Here is a 19,824-nt window from a genome sequence, read left to right as displayed (position 1 = left end):
CTGGCTTCAGCACATGCACGCCCATGTGCACATGGCACACCCCTTCCCTCCCCCCTGTCCTGGGCGCTCCTTCCCCCAGCTCCATGCCTGCAAAAGAGCAACACAAGTTGAACACCAGGAGATGCACCATAGTGAAGAAGAATCCAAGGGTCAGAGCTGTGGAAGAATCCTCTCTACCACCCTCTGACTTTCCTCACTGCCCAGCTGCTCTTCTCAACATGTATGCAAAGAGAGGTGGGAGATATGGCACCCTTGCTCTCTATGCCATAGGTCCTTGCAAAGGGCAGCCAAAAAAAAAAGCAACTCTGTAAGGGTAGAGAGCATGTGTAAGTTGCACTCAGCTCTTTGAGAGGAATGATAAGGTACAAACGGAGTCTTGCTTGGACATGGAGGACAACTTAGAGGTGATCTCCATATGCCCTTGTTGTTTGAAACATCAACTGATTATGAGAATGAGTGGAGCAGCAGCACCATAGTTCAGCTTGGAATGCCCTCCCATGGGAAGTCTACTTGGTTGCAATCATTTGGTCTCTCATCTTTAAATTGTAAGTAGGGTTGTGCATATCAATATACCCGAACTGAAAATATACCTGAAATTAGCCATTTTGGCAGTATTCGGGTTTCGGGTAGACGGAATACCAAAACCTGGGAATCTTCCTGAAGCCTAATAAGTGATTCCTGAAAAACCCGAATACATATGTGGCTTTTTCAGGTTTCGGCTATTTGCCTTTGCTCAGATGCACAGCTCTGTGCTTTCTCCCATTTGTCTATCTTTGATTGGTTTTGTCAAACCCCTTTTGAGGTAGGGATTGTGTAATCGGAGCCAACTTGGTCTGACCAAACTATCCATCACCATTCAGTGGAGTGATCTGGATCAGGATAGTTTGGAGGCAGAAGGGCCATTTAAAAGATGGGGCTCACCCAGTCCCATCTGAAGGGATATACCCTCCAACAGAAAAAGCCACCTTCTACAGCTGCTTACCAGGCTTTTGAAGAAGACTCCTCATTTGCGTGGATGAGCAATCTTCACAAGTCATGACATGTCTTTGGCTGGCTCCGATATCACCTCCCCCCGAAAGCCTGCTGTCAAACTGAAGGTCGCCCCAGTAGAGGCTTCGTTTCCCTGCACCGTGACCATCTCTTGTGTACTTTGAGACACATATTTTATATTTATTGCAGCTGTCCCCAAGGATCTGTATTGAAATTGAAGGGAAGGCTAGAAATGATTTTTCAGAAATTGAATCTCGGGTCTTTCTTGAGAATTTCCTCTTTGCAGCAAACACAGAACATACAAAAGCTCATTTTGCACATTGGTTAATAAATAGGAAAGCTGCTGCGATGCCATTTTTGAATTCCCATCTTTTCACTTCCAAATTTCTGCATAAGTCAAAATGAACTATCCGTGTGGAGATGCAGCTTTTCTGAAGAGCTCCGTGGTAGGAATTCAGATCCAGGCATTTGTAGGCTCCTGCTTTTCGTGTCCTGAAAAAGACATTATCTTTTTCATAGCCTACTTTTTCACAGAATTGAAAGAAGCTTGGAAAGAAATACCTGTTGAGACTTTTATAGCCTGATGGAACATAAGAAAAACAGTGCTGGATGTCTAGATGCCCACAAGCTAGACAAAAAGGCAATAATACCCTTAACCTTGTTGTTCACCCCAAGCAATTGATATTTGGTGGCATATTACTTCTGATTGTGGAGGCTGACTTGTGGCTAATAGGTCTATCAATGGTCATTGTCCATGAATATTTTAATCACAGTTGAAAATGCCTGCCTGCCTTGGGCAGGAACTAATAATACAAATGAGGATCTGCAATGAACAACTGTTCCAATTACATGAGCTCTTTGTTCCTGCATTTTGTTCCCATAATGAGTAAGCAGTCAGGAGAGTTTGTGCAAGAGTGAGGAAGTGTAATACAAAATCCGAAATACCTACCAGCCTGCATAGAAACAAAATGAACAAGCCTGGCGGCCAAGTAAATGGACAGATATATATACAAAGTTACCTTGCTCAGTATCAAATCAGAATTTGCATGGCCTCTTCTGTTGTTGTGGAGGGAAAGGTTAAATGGACTTTGGTTCTTGTAGGTTATCCGGGCTGAGTGACCGTGGTCTTGGTATTTTCTTTCCTGACGTTTCGCCAGCAGCTGTGGCAGGCGTCTTCAGAGGAGTAACACTGAAGGACATTGTCTGTCTGTTAAATGGACTATTCATTCATACCTTTGGATGTCGGAGCTTGTGTCAAGTGGGGGGGGAATACTCTTTCCAGTGTTTTGAAATCAAATTGCCATGTGACACTTGAGGTAGTTATAAAAGCCCATCTGGTTGCTAGGGTCAACCTTGAAGTCTTCAGTTAACAGCAGTTGAGGAATGGTGCCGGATTCCTAAGAAGACAGGGGTTAATATGCTGTGCCTGAGGGAGTCTAGATGGTGAAAGTCGTAGTGGTGTCAAACTCATTTGTTACAAGGGCCGGATATGACATAAATGTCACTTGGTCCGGCCGAGCCATGTGTACCATAAAATGTAATGCCAGGTACCGGCGATGCAAACTTTATAGAAGACACAGGCAAAGCCAATTCATTATATTATTTTACTTTATTTTTTACTTAAAACACAAACATTCTTAAGGCGATAACACTCTTACAGTATTTTCTTTTACTTAACAGTCTTTGATAATTGACACATCAGGAGTGGGTGGTGGGTGGGAGGGTGGCTGCCCCAGCTGGCAAGCCCGCAGATTGAGAGTGGAGGGGGGTGGCTGTCATGGCTGGCTTGCAGGCCAGATAAGAGCTCTCAAGGGGCTGAATCTAGCCACCGGGCCTTATGTTTGACACCCTTGTCATACATGGTTCAAAAAATCTGCAGCTCAGGTGGTATTGACCGAATAACATGCCCTGTCAGTATATTGCAGTTGTCCAGTGCATCACTGGAGGAACTGCCCTTAATTACATCTGTTTCAAACAGTGCATAATATGTAAAGCAGGGGGGTCGAACTCAATTGTTATGAGGGCCGGATATGACATAAATGTCACTTGGTCGAGCCGGGCCATGCCTAGCCAGCCCAGATCAGGACTGGGGTGTGCCTGCCTCGGCTGGCTCGGGGCCTTATGTTTGACACCCCTGATGTAAAGTCTCAAGAAGCCAGGCATACATTTAGAAGAGTAATGAATGCTAGACTTGCCCCATCTCTTTGGTCAGAAGAGCAACATTTTCTCCAACATTAATCAGAACTCTAAAACAGGAATGCTTTCTATCTTTTGGGTCGGTTCTGTTATGAGGGCATATATAACAGATTCTGATGCAATGCTTTTTGTCCTGTCCCTTGTGTGATCAAGGTATCTCGGCAGTCAGCATTCGTTCAATCTGGAAGAGAGTTGTGATACTTGCAAGCAGATGTTCAGTGGCTGAATATACTTGATGTCCGGGGTGTGTGCTGTTATGACGACTCTGAAACAAGATTGGGCCAGCCCATCTCTTCTTTACAAGAGGCTTCCCTGGTATTCCTCAGGCCCAGCAGGCAGCAGATCCTTGACAGTGAAAATTGATCCGTGCTGAGTAACTTACACTTTCTCAGTGCTGCTGCTGCCAGGAGCATGAGAAGATCATGGCTACCCAGAAGGAGGGATGGAAATGCCTGGGTGAGACAGACTATTTATTACTCCCCTTAAGCCTCTGTAGATAATAAGGGAAGCAGTTGTCATTGCCTGGCTGGTGCAAACCCTCGTCCTATGTTGCATGCATCCATCTCCTGTCACAAGTTCCTCCAGACTCATATATGCCCAGTGAAATACTCTTGTTATGTGGGATTGCTAAATAAGGATGTTGCAAACACAGGCCTGCTAAAAATAGGTGAGTGTTCTGGTGGCCCTTTTGACCTTCCAGGCGTTCCTCTTGTGCAGCCAGTGCATGTCGTTTTAAGAAGGAAAGTAGTAGCTGGTTAGACAGTTTTTCCAGGTCCAAGTTGCTGAAAGGGTATACTCTAGGGTTGCCAACCTCCAGGTAATGGGAGAACGAAATGAACACCACTGTACAAGTATCAACGGATTTAGAAATTAGTACAGGAGCCAAGCTGATTTAAACAAAGTGCAAAAATACTTTATAAGCTACCACATATACGACAACATGTGACAAGTAATACACCAACCCTACAAAAAACCATATACCGGTATACACAATGTAGAAAAGTAGTTTGTCAAAGTTGTCTCAATAATGAGTATATAATCTCTCAATGAAGGCAGATGTCACGAAGTAAGATAGAGGCTGTTTAAATCAGTTTTGCTCCTGTACTAACCTCCAGGTAATAGCTGGAGATCTCCCGCTATTACAACTGATCTCCAGCCGATAGAGATTAGTTCACCTGGAGAAAATGGCTGCTTTGGCAATTGGACTCTATGGCATTGAAGTCCCTCCTCTCCCCAAACCTCACCCTTCTCAGGCTCCACCCCCAAACCCTCCCACCGGTGGCGAAGAGGGACCTGGCAACCCTAGTATACTGCCTCACTCTGCTTCTTACAACCAGCCTTTCGACACAGCCCAGTGGCAAGATTAATATCCATGTGGTCTTTTACCGCAGGTTCGTGGATGATCTGTATCTAATATGCAAGTCTCCTGAATCTTATTCTACAATACTACAATGGATCAACACCTTGAGCCCTCATTTGAAATTTACAGGTCACAGTAATGACACCACCATTTCTTTCTTAGATGTATTGACTACCCGTTCTACTCACAACACCATTATCATCCAACCTTACAGGAAGCCAACTGATAGAGGAGGAGGTTTGTATTATACATCACATCACCCAGTTTATTTGCAGAAAAATCTTCCATACAGCCAATATTTATGGCTCAAACGTAATTCTACTACCTCTGCAGATTTCATCTCAGCAGCTAAGACACTTACACAGGATCACCGTTCCAGGGCTTATCCAGAAACTGTACTGACACAGGCTTTTGAGAGAGCAGTCTCTTCAGATAGATCTACACTTCTCACTCCTAAACCTTGCCAACGTGCATTTTCCAAGTTGATAGCCTCATTCAATTTTACACATCTCTCTTATGATATTAAAAAGATCATTTCACGTCATTGGCACATAATTGATCATATACCTGGCTGTGACTCACCTCCACTCTTAGGCTTAAGGAAGACCCTTGCTTTAAGGGATCAACTCATTAAGACAGACATGCTCTCTGGAAAAGCTAAAATCACCGCATTCAGTCACTTTAAATGTCACAGCTGTGCCGCTTGCCCTTACAGTTTACCTGTCAAACGTGTCACGTCTTCTGACAATAAATTCACCTATGTTCTAAAACAATTTTCCAATTGTGCATCGGCTTTTGTTGTGTATGCGTTGATTTGCTCCTGTCCAGTCCCAAAAATGTACATAGGCTGTACGACTCGCCAAGTCAGGCTACGCATTGATGAAGATCGCGCTAGAGTCAGGGCTTGCACTAAAGAAACGCCCATAGTAAGCCATTACATCACCCATGGCCACAGTGATCGGGATCTGAAATTTTTTGTGTTGTGGCAATATCAGCCCAAAGCTTATCAAGCACAAGATGTGCATAAAATTTTGAATTGTCAGGAGAGACGTTTCATCTTCCTCTTTAAAACCTTGGCCCCTAGTGGTCTCAACACGAAATTCGACCTCTCCTGTTTTTTGTAACCGTGTCACTTTAATGATCCCACATTTTGGTGCCTTCAGCCCACAGCTGTATGTATTTTTAGCACTGAGCCACACTTCCCTTTCACTTGGAAGAAAATTTGGATAGCCTTACTGGTGACTTCAACTCTTAGAACTTGCATTTTGTGGTAAGAACCTTTTTCACTATTCTCTTAATTATACTTATTCTTACTACAGTCCTTTACATATTTGTTGAGCCCCAATAGATATCGACTGATTCATTCTGTTATACTTTAAAAATCTTTGACTCCAGCAAAGTCCCACTGTTGAGGCTTCTGACACACTGAGATAGTGGGTAAGCGAGTCTTGTCAGTTTCACACCTATACTACAGTAGTAGGCTGTTATGTATTCTCATAACTTAAGTGTACCACCATCAAGTCACCTGTTTATTATTGACTTTAGAAACTCACCGTTATAGAATTTTTCCGGACATGGCGGTCCCTTTAAATTGCTTTGGGTCGGCAAGCTGAAGAAGATTTCGAAACGCGTCCTTGTGACAGACCCAGCCACTGACCTTTGCAATTCTTCGTTTCTTCGTGATTTATATGAAGTTGTATTCTATATAGCATGTTGATAATATAAGCCTGATTTGGCTGCATTGAGTATTTATTAGTATTGTATGATTATATGATAAGCCCGTTTGGGCTATTTTGAATATTTTTTGAATATTGTTTTCCTTATAAGGTTTCTTTGGTTTTGTTTTGTGCAAATTTTGCCCTTAAGCCCTGCGAGGCAAACGGTGTGATGGAACACATTTCCATTTTTCTGTTTATTACAAACAATTGTTATCTTGATTTCGGTTTCTTTTTTGCTAGAGCCACGCGCTGCCATCTTTTACAGTTTCTACTATATTCACCACCTGGAGGTTGGCAACCGTACGTCCATGACAACTAAATATGCTAGTCTAGCATGTCCTAGAATAGCCAATAAAGATGGCTGACATCCAGGTGAACCGCTTTGTGCAGGAGAGCAGTATCCTTGCCATAGATGGGATAGTTGCATTTCTTGCGATGAATTCCGCCACGTGTAGTCTTGCTCGCATTATGTTATTATTGCAGTGAGAAACTGCTTGTCCAGTAATGTTCAGATGGCACAATATGAACACATTTCTGTTAAACAGAACAATTTTTTTCTGGTTTGAAAATTCTTGTTTACAGGCAGACTGGCCACTTAAATTACCAGGAAAATTTCTGGTGGCCACTACCCTACAGGGCTTTCCTCTCCCTGAGCTTCTCCCACCCGGATTCCTCCCCAGCTTAGTTCACCCTTCTTCCATGTGGGGTTTCTTAGCCCATGGCTGGGCAACCCCAGTATTACTCTGCTGGGCTTCAGCAGCCCTAGGGTTGCCAGGTCCCTCCTTGCAACCAGCGGGAGGGTTTTTGGGCGGAACTTAAAGAGGGTGGGGTTTGGTAGGGGAGGGACTTCAATGCCATAGGGTCCAATTGCCAAAGTGGCCATTTTCTCCAGGTGAATTGATCTCTATCGGCTGGAGATCAGTTGTAATAGCAGGAGATCTCCAGCTACTACCTGGAAGTTGGCAACCCTAAGTAGCCCCCACCAGCCCTAACAGTGCAATCAACTTAGGAGCTGCAGTGCAATGGAGCCAGTTCAGCTGAGTGAGGACAGGCCGCAGCCCTAGGGTTGCCAAACTCCAGGTAATGTTTTGGAAATGTTTCGGCTGGAGATCTCCTGCTATTACAACTGTTCTCCAGACGATAGAGATCAATTCACCTGGAGAAAATGGCTGCTTTGGCCATTGGACTCTATGGCACTGAAGTCCCTCCCCTCCCCAAACCCCAACCTCCTCAGGTTCCGCCCCCAAAATCTCCCGCTGGTGGCAAAGAGGGACCTGGCAACCCTATGCAGCCCACGAAGGAGGCGGGAGCTAGAGCACTTGGCGATGCCCAGAACCACTGGCTAGGCTGCAGTCTAAAGTGGCCATCTGGCCAGGGGGGGAAGAGCGGAGGCTACCCAAGATGACTGGAGGCAGTGTGGCCAAACTGGAGCTACAGCACTTGGCTTCACAATGGCATCACCCAAAGGCCCGCTGCCGCCACACCACTGAGAGCTTGCTTTTTATAGCGTTCTCAGTCACACAGAGGAGGCTGTGCATGCCTGTCTGGATGTACTCCCTGCAGATGTTTCTAGGAAGGGGCAGCAGGTGTAATCCAATGCCTATCTGTGCATGATGAGTGTACATGATTTTGACTGAGTGAACAGGGCTAAAAAGGAACTATCAGCAGAAAGGGTGGCATATTCTTAGGGGTGGGGTAGTGAATCTTCAACACACCTCGTATTTCCTCAGGGTGATCTGCATTATTTCCTTATGGCAATCATTGCTGGGGGGAAGCCAAACAGAGTTGTATATGGGAGAGTGCCTCAGCAGGCGCATGGGTGCTGTTGAAGAGGAGTTCAGAGAGTTGAGGGCTGAATTTCAAATAAACCAGTTATTGCCTCAGGTATTTTTTGGTAGACTTCCACTTACTAGAAATAGACGCTGTCACATACCCCCTGAAGAACTGGGTTTGACAGCTTCATCTACAGCTGCTGTTTGATTCGGGCTTCTGTGGTAGCAAGGAGTGCCTGTCTGTTACAGGACTATTAGGTGTGCCCCTTACGAGCTTTCTTGAGCAAGAAGGTTCTCAGCATTGTGATACATGCCATGATAATTTCTCTGTGGGATTACTGTAATGCTGTTGCTTGGGGCTACCTTTGAAAGATGGTTGGAAACTACAATTGGCTAAGAATGCAGTGGCCAGATTGGCTAAGAATGCAGACACCAGCTTTTTTTTTTTAAATGAGAACTACTTCTGAGCAATGAAAAATAATATGAGCTACTCCCCCCTCCCCCAACATGTTACCAAGTTTTGTTACCAAGAAACAGAACTTGGACTAGGAAGAATGCCAGAAAGAAAGAGATCAGATAAGTGGCACAAAGAAAAATCCTATGAAATAAAAGCTTTTTAAAAAGTCTGGAATAGATCTTTGTGTCATCCCCCCACCCACCGTACCTTCTAGATGTTACATGAGCTGTCAGTATCTCATAAGCTACTTGTTAAAGATCCCTGCTTTAGAGAGCTGCCCACAGGTATCATGATGCCTTTTACTGAAAGAGCTGCCCTTGCTACCCATTTGTTTTTGAGCTGAGATCAAAATGCTGGCATTAACCTTTTAAACGATAAATAGCTTGTAACCAGGGTACTGGAAGGAGTATCTTCTCCTGTGCGGTCACTTTTGTTCCTTTGATTTGCTAGGAAGATCTTGCTGAGTGTCTCCTTGTCTGGGGATATCTGGATGGCTGGATGCAAGGTGCAAAACTGCTGCATAATTAGGGTTGCCAACCTCCAGGTGGTGGCAGGAGATCTCCTGCTATTACAACTGGTCTCCAGCCGATAGAGATCAGTCCACCTGGCCGCTTTGGCAATTGGATTCTATGGCATTGAAGTCCCTCCCCTCCCAAAACCCCACCCTCCTCAGGCTCTGCCCCAAAAACCTCTCAATGATGGCAAAGAGGGACCTGGCAACCTTATGCATAATTCATGTTCCTGTTGGAAGTGAATGGCTTTGCGCTATCTCTTACCTCAGACTTCAGAGGGGGACTTGACTAGAGAGTCAGAGAGATAGAGGGGTCAAAGCACTGGGCATCCTACAGCTCTGACCCTATCCCTTTGATGTGTAGATCGCTAATCTCAGGGAAATTCCCTTCCTTCCTGCTTTCCCACCTCCTCCACACACTCTACGTCTCCATTTTACTACCATGAGGGCAGGATGCAGGTCCTGTATCTTCCTCCATCCTAGTTAGTTAGACTAGATTAGGAAACTATATTTACTCTATCCTATCCAGAATTGGAGTTCCTACAATAAGTGAAGTATATTAGTTTGAATAGATAAAAGAGGCTCCGTATAGTTTTGTTCTTAGCACACACAGAGATCAGATGGGCTTTCCTGAGCTCAATAGCCTTTGTGCACTTTGCTAATTTCAGGTTTTGCATACACACACACACAAATTTAACAGTTACACGGGTCAGAACAAACCTGACTGAAAGGAAGTAGGCCATATTGTGAAAGTATGACACCACCAGGCCCTGCCCCCTGACATCATCATGCCTTACCGTATAATTTCAGGGTTTGGGATGCTGGGATTTTGCAACACTTTTAAATCTCAGACGAGATGAAGATCATCATCTTGCTCCATGAATAAATTGTAGGCTTATCATACTAAATTTGCCTCAGGGTTGTGCAGGGAAGGGAAAGGGGTTCTAGGGCTGCCAGCTCCAGGTTGGGAAATTCCTGGAGATTTCAGCAGAGTACAATGCCATATAGTTAGGGTTGCCAACCTCCAGGTACTAGTCAAAGTTGCAGTTGTAGGCTATTTTAAATGATCAAACTTTGATGTTAACTTAAATAGTTATATTTTTTAAGCATATAACATGTGGTATGAGAAAAATCTTACAAATACATTTTTCTGTTCCTTCACAGTTCACAAAAATAAGCTGATATCCTATACATTATTACATACATAATGTATGTTTCAGTCAAACTATAAAGCAAGCTTGCACTTAAACATAACATAAAGCAGGCTTGCACTTAAACATAACATAGATTTCCATCCAACTGTAAGGCAGGCTAGCTGCAAAAAACAATAAAGAGCAGTCTCTTCTAGAACAACGTGTTAGAGTTTCTTCTTAAAGGGCTTTTATCCGCTTTGGTAGTGGTACAGGATGCCGGTAACTGCCTGTTTCAAAACTTCTTCAGCCACCCCTCCTACATTATAACTCATTCCACCCTCCTTTTCTAAGAAACAACTTACCCTATGGGCAATTTTTATGCTTAAACGCATTGCCACTAAAATGGAGGACTATGAAACAGCAGCAACTAATCTTAAGGACGTCTTGTTAAACAGGGGCTATCCCTTACACATAATTAACAATGCAAAAAGACGCATTGAACTGTAACATATTACAGTTGTTATTACTGGTTTGAACCTCCAGGTACTAGCTGGAGATCTGCTATTACAACTGATCTCCAGCCGATAGAGATCAGTTCACCTGGAGAAAATGGCCGCTTTGGCAATTGGACTCTATGGCACTGAAGTCCCTTCCCTCCTCAGGCTCCGCCCCAAAACCTTTTCCCAAGGCAGCTGCTTTCTGCAGAGGAACTGATTTCTGTAGTCTGGAGATCTTTTGTACCCCCACTCATGCCATGAACAGTTGATCAGTCACACTCTCAGCCTACCCCTACCTTAGAGGGTTTGTTGTGAGGATAAAAAGGAGGAGAGCAGAACAATGTTAACTACTACTACTACTAATAATAATAAACTTTAATTTATATCCCGCCCTCCCCCAGCAAAGCTAGTCTCAGGGCGGTTCACATCATAATTAAAATACAATTTAATCAAACCAGTATAATAAAATGCATATTTCAATATAATAAAAATTAATACAATATAAAATTAATTATGCACACTGAAAATCTGCACATGTTGCAAAACCACTTTGGGTCCCCATTGGGTAGAAAGGCGGGGTACAAATTAATAAAGTAAATAATTCCAGGTAGGGTTGCCAACTCTTAGTTGGGGAAAACCATCTTGTTTCTATCCGGGGCCGGCGGAGAGCCTATCTGACAGACACACAGGAATATATTTGATGTAAAAAGTTTTTTATGGACCAACACAGTTCTTTTGCTCTTCAAGGAGGTTGTAAGAAGGGTAAGCTCTTGATTTGGGATGTTTCCTTTAAATTCGTTCTTTTTTCATGCTGTGGCTAGGTTCCTCAATTAGGCACAGCTGTTAGCAGCCAACTGTAACTTGCATATTAGTGTAGGTAATTATGCCTTCTTACAACCTCCTTGGAGGGCAAAAGAACCGTGTTGGTCCATTTTCATTGCGAGAAGGGTAAGCTCTTTTGTCTATCAGTGACTTCTGACTCTATGTCCCTTTGTTCTTTCAATGTTTTTTCAATGTTTCTATGTTGATTGTATTCTAATATCTTTACAGAGGCACTTTGCCCTATGAATTGCATATTATTTTTGGAAGGAACCCTAGTAGTCTTTTGCATATGACAGTGGTAAGACCCTTTTTATACTGGCCCTTTTTAAGACGTATATAAAAAAACATTTTACATCAAATATATTCCTGTGTATCCCCACAGAGGCTTTCTGCCCACTTATACGAGAAGAATAACTGAAGAAGCTCTATACTTGCGAAACGACTACCAAACTCGAGGAGTCGTCTTTGTTGCTGTTGAAGAATTTTCTGCTTATTGTTGGTTTCATACGTATTGGGTGAATCAACCTAGTTTCATTTATGTTGGATTTGATGCACAGGACTTTCCTAGAATAGAACTCTGTTCTTTTGTTTATATGCCTGGACTGCTCACTTGAACATAACTTCCCTGGGAAGTATTTTTGTTTATTTATTGTCTTCTCTGATTTTGTGTTATTCTGGTGTTACATTGCAGAATTCTACTTCAGTAAATTGTATCATTTAGTTGAGCCCTCATGCTGTTATTATTGTTAAATTCACTATTGCCAGCACAGGTTTTTTTGTTACTTTAGAATCTCCAGGTGGTAGCTGGAGATCTCTCTCTATTACAACTGATCTCCTGGTGACAGAGATCAGTTCCCCTGGAGAAAATGGCTGCTTTGGAAGGTAAACTCTACGGCATTAAAATACCCTGTTGAAGTCCTTCCCCTCACCAAACCCTGCCCTTCTCAAGCTCTACCCCAAAATCTCCTGTTATTTCCCAACTCGGAGCTGGCAACCCTAAAGGTATAACCTTTCAGCCTCTACTTGGTTTCTCCATATGAAACCTGGATCCCTGCTATGTTACCATTTTAATGCCCTGGTTGCCAAGTTGTCAGCACTTACAGACAGCTTGCCTGAGGTTTGTCACTAATCTTGTGGTACTGCTTTATTGCCAGCCAAGTTTCCTGAAATTGCTGAAGTGGTTGTTGCTCAAAGTTGCAGCCAGTTAGGGGCATGGAGTCCAGCAATGTAGGGTTGCCAACCCTGGTTGGGAAATTGCTGGAGATTTGGGTGTGGAGTCTGAGGTGGGGTTTGGGGAAGGACCTCAGTGGGGTTTAAGGCCATAGACGCCACCCTCTAAAGTAGCCATTTTCTCCAGGATAACTGATCTCTATTGTCTGGAGATCAGCTGTGATTCTGGGAGGTCTGTGGGCCACACCTGGAGTCTGGCAACCTTTGGTGTCAGTGGCTGCAGGCTGCACTATAGGTTTGGTGGACTGCAGGAGACCCCTCCCTGGGCCAAGTGTGGCTGCACGCAACTGGTCTAGAGGTTTCTTGTCCATGATATCCAGCCATGGGAACCCCCTCCTCCCAAGGAATATTGCCTGGCTGACTCTTTTCTAAAATTACTTTTTAAATCTTGTACAAACCTCCTTTTTTGGGTTTTATTATAGTGCTGGAGCCTGCTGGTTTGTTCGGCCACTGTGAATAATCTGCTGTTGCCAAATGAATTTGCTGGGTGAGCTCTATATTATTTTTTGTGTGTTCCTTGTTTGTGAGCTGTGAGAAGTGAGCTGTGGCTCACGAAAACTCATACCTTACCAGAAAATATTTTTGTTAGTCTTTAAGGTGCTACTGGACTCTTGCCCTTGTTTGTAGCCTCATTTTGAGATTAGTGTTAATCAAGCAACACATAAATAGTTAAACGTACACACTTTGTGTTCCCAAAGACTCCCATTTCATCTCTTTGTACTTAAAACAGCTCCTCCTGTAGAGAATAAGGACAAAGTCTAGAATCCAAAAAGGTACTTAAGGTAGAGTTGCCATCCTCTAGATGGGGGCTGGGAAACTCCTGGAACTACAGCTGATCTCCAGTCTACATAAATTGCTAATTTATGATTTATTGATCTGAAACATCTTTCCACTTCTCTTGCAGAAAATGGATGTTTTAGAAGGTGGACTGCATGGTGTTATACCCTATCAAGGTCTCTCCCCTTCCTAAACCCTACTCTCCCAGGCTCCACCCTCAAATCTCCAGGTATTTCCAAATCGGGATTTGGCAACCCTAAGTCCTGAGGCATGCCCAAGTCCAGTGGAAGAGATGATATCTTTTCTTCCACCAGCAGAACCAAAAGCCATGTGACACACATGATTGCGTGAAAAGCCATTTTCAAAAGCAGTTTGTCATGTGGCTTGCAGGGCTATTGTTTTAATAAATTCAAGCCCAAACATTCCATTGGGTAAGCTGAATTACGTGCACCATTATTTGGATCCTGTCCACACAAGCAAAGAAAAACTGGATCAAACTGTGTTTGTAATTATATTTTAAAATATCCAAAATAAAATGAATATTGAATCCATGGATATGGCAGTCTGCAACTTATTTGTGAACTGGTTACTGATATACAAATCAAATATTGCATAGCATGTAATGGTGTCTCCTCAGAAGATGAACTTAAAATTGAAAATTCATTATATAGTTCGTATAATTTTCAGTTTCACATTGTGTGTATGTGTTTGTTATTTTGAAAAAGAGCACAAAGATAATTACACCAGTGAAAGCTAATTGTTCTGTCACGTCTCAAATAAAAGTGAAATAAATTAAGGCCTACACCTCGAGTGTCTGGATAGGTGTTTGAATATTGGCCTTTTGTGCATGGGTTGTTTCAGTTGGATATGTTACTCTGCACAGTATTTGCAGCCAGGTTCTCAAATCACTGGGCACAGGGACTGCCCCCCCCCCCACAATAAATTCCTTGGGATTACTTGGAGTAAATTTCTGCATGCACCAGTGAAAATGCGGAGCGTCTGAACCAAGGAGGGAATGGTCACCGATGTTGTTGTTATGTAACTTGCCACCCCCTTTTTTTTATCACGTATGCACGCTAGCAATAGATCCATCTCGCAATAGGTCGCAGACAGGAAAAAGGCACTTATGTGTGATAGCCCCCTCCTAGGATTCTTTCATTTTAACTGAGCTGAGTAGCATCCAGTCGGGGGTGGGGGGGTCGATGAGGACATTAAATGGGACGGGAATAAGCAGCTGCATAGATTGGTTTATTCCAGCGTTATATCGCTAGTTTGGCACCTGCAAACAAACAAAAATGGCTTTCATGCCTATCCTAAAGAGGACACGTATAAGGAGAGGGTGGCAATCAGCCTGGCTCTGTCCAATCTGTCCGAGGTCTAAAATTCACCGACACTCGCTGTGAAACTGACCAAATAAGCAGCCACATAGGTCATTTGTGATTATTTATGCTTTCTCTCCCTAGTCCTGCACTTGCAAACAAAAAAATCTGTTCCATCCGGCTGAGATCTGAACCTGACCAACACTCACTGTGAAACTGACCAAATAAGCAGCCTCATAGTATTGCAGCATTCTCTCCTAGTCCTGTACTCTCAAACAAACAAACAAAAAAGATGGCTTTGAGGGGAGGGGTTGGATGAGGGGGAAAGACAAGTGGAAGTGAGAATGGGCATGGAGAGAAAAACCCGAATTGCTAAGTATGCTCAGGACCAGCTTTCAATATGGGATCGAGGCAGACTTTAAACTCGGGCTAGAGCAGCATCCAGAAAATGTGGGGAGAATGTGAGGGGAGAACAAGGCAACTTCTAAAGGTCAGAGAAAATGTGCACGTCTGGGGCCCATGCCCAGCCTTATCCCACTTCAGCGGCGTGTCCCCAAATCACCTCTTCACCAGCACTCTCGAAGATCTCTTGGGCAAAAAGCAGATAAGTGGAGAGCTAGCGAGAAATGACGACTCCCACGCCCAGCGCCTGGACTTCAGTAGGCAGCTATAGGAAGTGGGGAGGGTCCCTGGCGGATCTTGTATAGCTTGCGGCTGGGGCTGCCCAGCCTCTCTCCCCATTGACAACAAACAGAGCGCAGACAGTGGAGGGCACGATCGGGATGGGCACAGCTAGACTCCTCGAGAGTAGGGCTGACCCAGGTGGGGAAAGGGAAGGATGCATGCAAGGTCCCAAATGGCAGCCAGCTGAAGGTGATAAGCATGGGCAGGTGGGAGGAGGGCCAGGGAATGAGGGCACAGGGGGATATAAGGCAGATCCCAGTTAAGGCCAGAGAAGAAACAGAGCTTCTTAATGGCAGATGCTGTCTAGCTGAGAAGTGGAGGAATCAGGTGGTGCAACCTTCTCATTCTGAGGCTTGAGGGAAATTCTGAGTGGAGAATGACCAGGGCAGCCCTTCCTGAAGGCAAGGCGGGCCATGACAGTGCATAATGGAAAGAAAGCCCCAAAGTAGTCAGGAGGGTGATGGCGATGGAAACAGCCTGTGCATAAAAGGTCTCTATCAGAAGCATTCAGTTTTTTAAAAAATAAAAATTTTGTTGGTGAAATGAAAAATCCCTGTCATATCAGCTCTGTTTGGGAGAGAGGTCTGAACACAGAGAAGTGATGTCCCAGCAATCAATGAGGAAGGCTGGCCAGCTTGACTCTAATTTAGTCAAAAAAATTATAGTATTTCTAATAGGAGTCGCAACATTTTTGAAAGGATGTCAGATAATGATAAAAGGAGGGTGGTGGCACTAAAGGGACTCGCCGAGAAGCTGGCTGAGTCCTTGAAAAGGGTGTGGTATAATATAGTAACGCTTGAAGTTAGGGCTTTTCCTAATGCAGTCGTTTTCCCAGGGAGAGATCGCAGAACCAGCCAAGTGACTCCCTAGGAAGTGCTGTTCTTACTGATAAGACTAGTAACTGTATTTTTTACTGACCCAAGTGTGATTATTTGATGCATTTCTCTGTGAAGAATGTGGCTGAGGTAGTACCTTGGTCACTCACTTGCTGCTACCCTGTGATGACTTTCTTTAGAGAAAAAGAACTGAACCTATCTGAAACTATTAAACTTCTGAACTTTACTGAAACCATTGCACTGTTACTCATTTGAATAAACCCTATGTTTAAGATAAAACATTTGTTTTATTTAAATGATCCCCCTTGACCTCAGAGCTACCCCCCCACACTGGCTGTTCTGTCATTCTAACAAATATAACTAAGCCATCCTGTTCTTTGGGTTTAACTAAAAATTCTAAGACAGGAGCCTTTGGTGGAAGCAAAAAAAAGTAGGAAACACTAAGGAAGGCAAGGAGGCAGCATAACACACACGTCATCTCAGAATACTACAGAAAGGTGCCCTTTACATATAAGGGTTCACAAAGATGAGCAAAACCTTACACCGGACAATCACAGAAGTGCCTCTCTTATCCTCATGTACTGTAAATACCTACTTTTCTGATTACGGTACATTCTGGCCCTTTTTCTTTCTTTCCCCTCAGCTGCCATATGCCCTCACCAGAGCACACACTTATTTTTTAAGGCCTAGGCTTCCCTGAACAGCAATGTTAACCCCAGCAGCTTTGTAGCACTGTCCTAGTTTTGTATTTGAGGATAAAAGAGGCAGAGTAATACTGCTACTAGCACTACTAGTATAGCACTTGCAGAGGAGGCAGAATATCCTCCTAGGGGCTCACTTCCTGGAAAGGGCCTGACAGTTACAGTACTGACGCTCTTTAAAATGCCCCCCCTCAGTTTCTTCCTTGCAGAACTCAGACATTTTATTCAAACCTCTATCCCAACCTCGTAGCAAAAATTTTCTAGTACTGCACTTGATCAAGACCAAAAAAATTAATAGAGCGTAAGGCTGGAGAGTTTAAGAAGGTTAGATTCAAGAACACACTTTTATTTCCGTATTTATTACAAAAAGTTCGATTCATTTCATATACATCTGATACTGGCAACATTGTCCAGCCTGGCTTTCCAGAGGACTCTACACACACACTTTCTAACCCGTCTTATACAAACATTGCATCAGTCTGGTTAAATGCACCCTTTGGGAAAATGCTGTGTCTTCCCAACCTATGTAAAGCTTTAGTAGGCTTCATGTGTGTGTCACACAGTCATGTCACTTCTTTCATTACTTGCTCTTGGTCTAGCTACATGCCTGTCACTTATGAAAGATGATATTCCTTTTTATCATGAGTGCAACATAATTTAGGTAGGGTTAGCATCTGACTTATGAATTTGGCCTGATGGGGAGAGTCCAGCCTGCCTGGTCCACAGCCCTGAACACAGACCCCTGAAGGCAGGGAAGTGACCCTGCCCATCCAGCATTGTGTATAGGTGTGGCAGCAACTGGGTTAGAGAAGAGCTGAGAGGGCTACTCCAGATAGTTTGCTGCCCTAGTTGAATTAACTATTTAACTGCTCAGTTTTATGCTGAGCAGCACAAGAGCACAATGAAATGATGAAAAAATGACCAAAGTTCTCTAGCACACTTAGTGTCTGTCCCGTCCTTGCGTTAATGTCCTGAATGACCTCTGGAGATCTTGATTATATCCCCTAGTACACAAAGGAAATGTAATGTTGCCTCTGTTCTTTCCATCTGTAGACTTTGGCTGAGTCTACAGACTATTTACACAGCTGAGGCAGGCACTACTGGAATTTTAGCATCCCCTATGCACCCAAGTTTCCTTCAATGACTGGGCTAGCCCTGAGTTTTGATAAGCAAGTGGAGTTGAGGCTGGAAAAATAAATAAAATTCTGACCTGCTCTTAATATGACACCTTAATATGCTCTTAATATAACTCTTAATATGAAAACCTGCTTGTATCAAAACATCTCCTGCAGGAGACATAATTTGCCTGCCTACAATTGTCCTGTACTGGTATCAGGTAGTAGCACAAAAGGACCAAGTGAAACAATCAGGTTGTAAAACAGAATCTTCAAAAGAGTGTCCTGCAGCTTCATCAGGCAATGTAGGAGGTTTATACTGTGGTTCCTCTGACGTTCTGGAGCATATATGTTCACTGAGCACACTCCCATTGGAACATTTTAAGGGATTTGACCAAGTGGTAGAGCAAACAGTTTGCATTCTGAAAGTCCCAGGTTGAATTAACGGATCTCTGGCACAAGAACTGGAGGGAGATCTGAGACTCATAGCTAGCGGACAGTTCTGAATTAGCTGCCACCACTGGTTCCCTGAGAAAGTCTTAAAAAGAGGAAAAATCAGAAGTGGCCCAGGCAGCCTAGGACAGCTACGAATGTGGCCCAACACAAAATCGAAAACTTACTTAAAACATTATGAGATCAGTTGTGTGTGTGTGTGTGTGTGTGTGTAAAGTGCCTTCAAGTCGCAGCCAACTTATGGCGACCCCTTTTGGGGTTTTCATGGCAGGAGACTAACAGAGGTGGCTTGCCAGCGCCTTCCTCTGCACAGCAACCCTGGTCTTCCTTGGTGGTCTCCCATCCAAATACCAACCAGGGCTGACCCTGCTTAGCTTCTGAGATCTGACCAGATCAGGCTAGCCTGGGCCATCCAGGTCAGGGCATGAGATCAGTTAGTGTATTTTATGTGTGGCCCAAGACATTTCTTCTTTCAATGTGGCCCAGGGAAGCCAAAAGATTGGACGCCCCTGATCTAAATGGTCTTCACCAGCAAAACATATTATTTAAAAAGTTTTTTTCTTTTAAGGAAGAAAGACCACAGCATAGCGGTTTTGATAATTCGCGATATATTTGCACAGGATACGATTGCAACTCTCAATCTAAAGCATAAGTACAAATAAAGAAAGCTCAGAGGCTGTCGTTGGAAGCCTTTAAATCACTGGTTCCCCAGGGGTCCACGAGAACTAAATTAAGGTCCGCGAAACAAAGTTATAAACCCATAACAAATTAACATTTTCAATTAAAAGTTCTCTGTTATAAAAATATATATTCAAATATAATTCTAAGTTTAATGTTTAACTAACAGTTACGATTAAAGTTTATTTTCAAATTCTCAGAATTTTTATTTTGAACCTTGGGGTCCCTGCACCGAACCAAAAAGCCCTAGTGGTCCCTGGTCAAAAAAGGTTGGGAACCACTGCTTTAAATCGTGTGTCGTAAGAACATACTTCCAGCACAAACAAAACAAAAATTGCAACGGGGCTCTCCCCAGAATTGGGGGGGGGGGGAAAGGCTCCATCACACAATCCTATAAGTAATGAGCAAGTTGAATGCCTCTCGGAGCCTGCTCTAATTTCCCAAACGACCTCGCACGCCGGAATGAGCCGCCCTGGAACGCAGGATCTCCATCGGGTCAGAAATAAACCCCGGCTACTGGATCAGCGCTCAACGAGTCTCAGCCATGGGCGGCGAAGGGATCGGGCGAGCGCGCT

This window comes from Euleptes europaea, chromosome 1 (genome assembly GCF_029931775.1).
Source record: "Euleptes europaea isolate rEulEur1 chromosome 1, rEulEur1.hap1, whole genome shotgun sequence".
Taxonomy (NCBI): Eukaryota; Metazoa; Chordata; class Lepidosauria; order Squamata; family Sphaerodactylidae; genus Euleptes; species Euleptes europaea.
Note: the sequence above shows the minus strand (reverse complement) of the source record.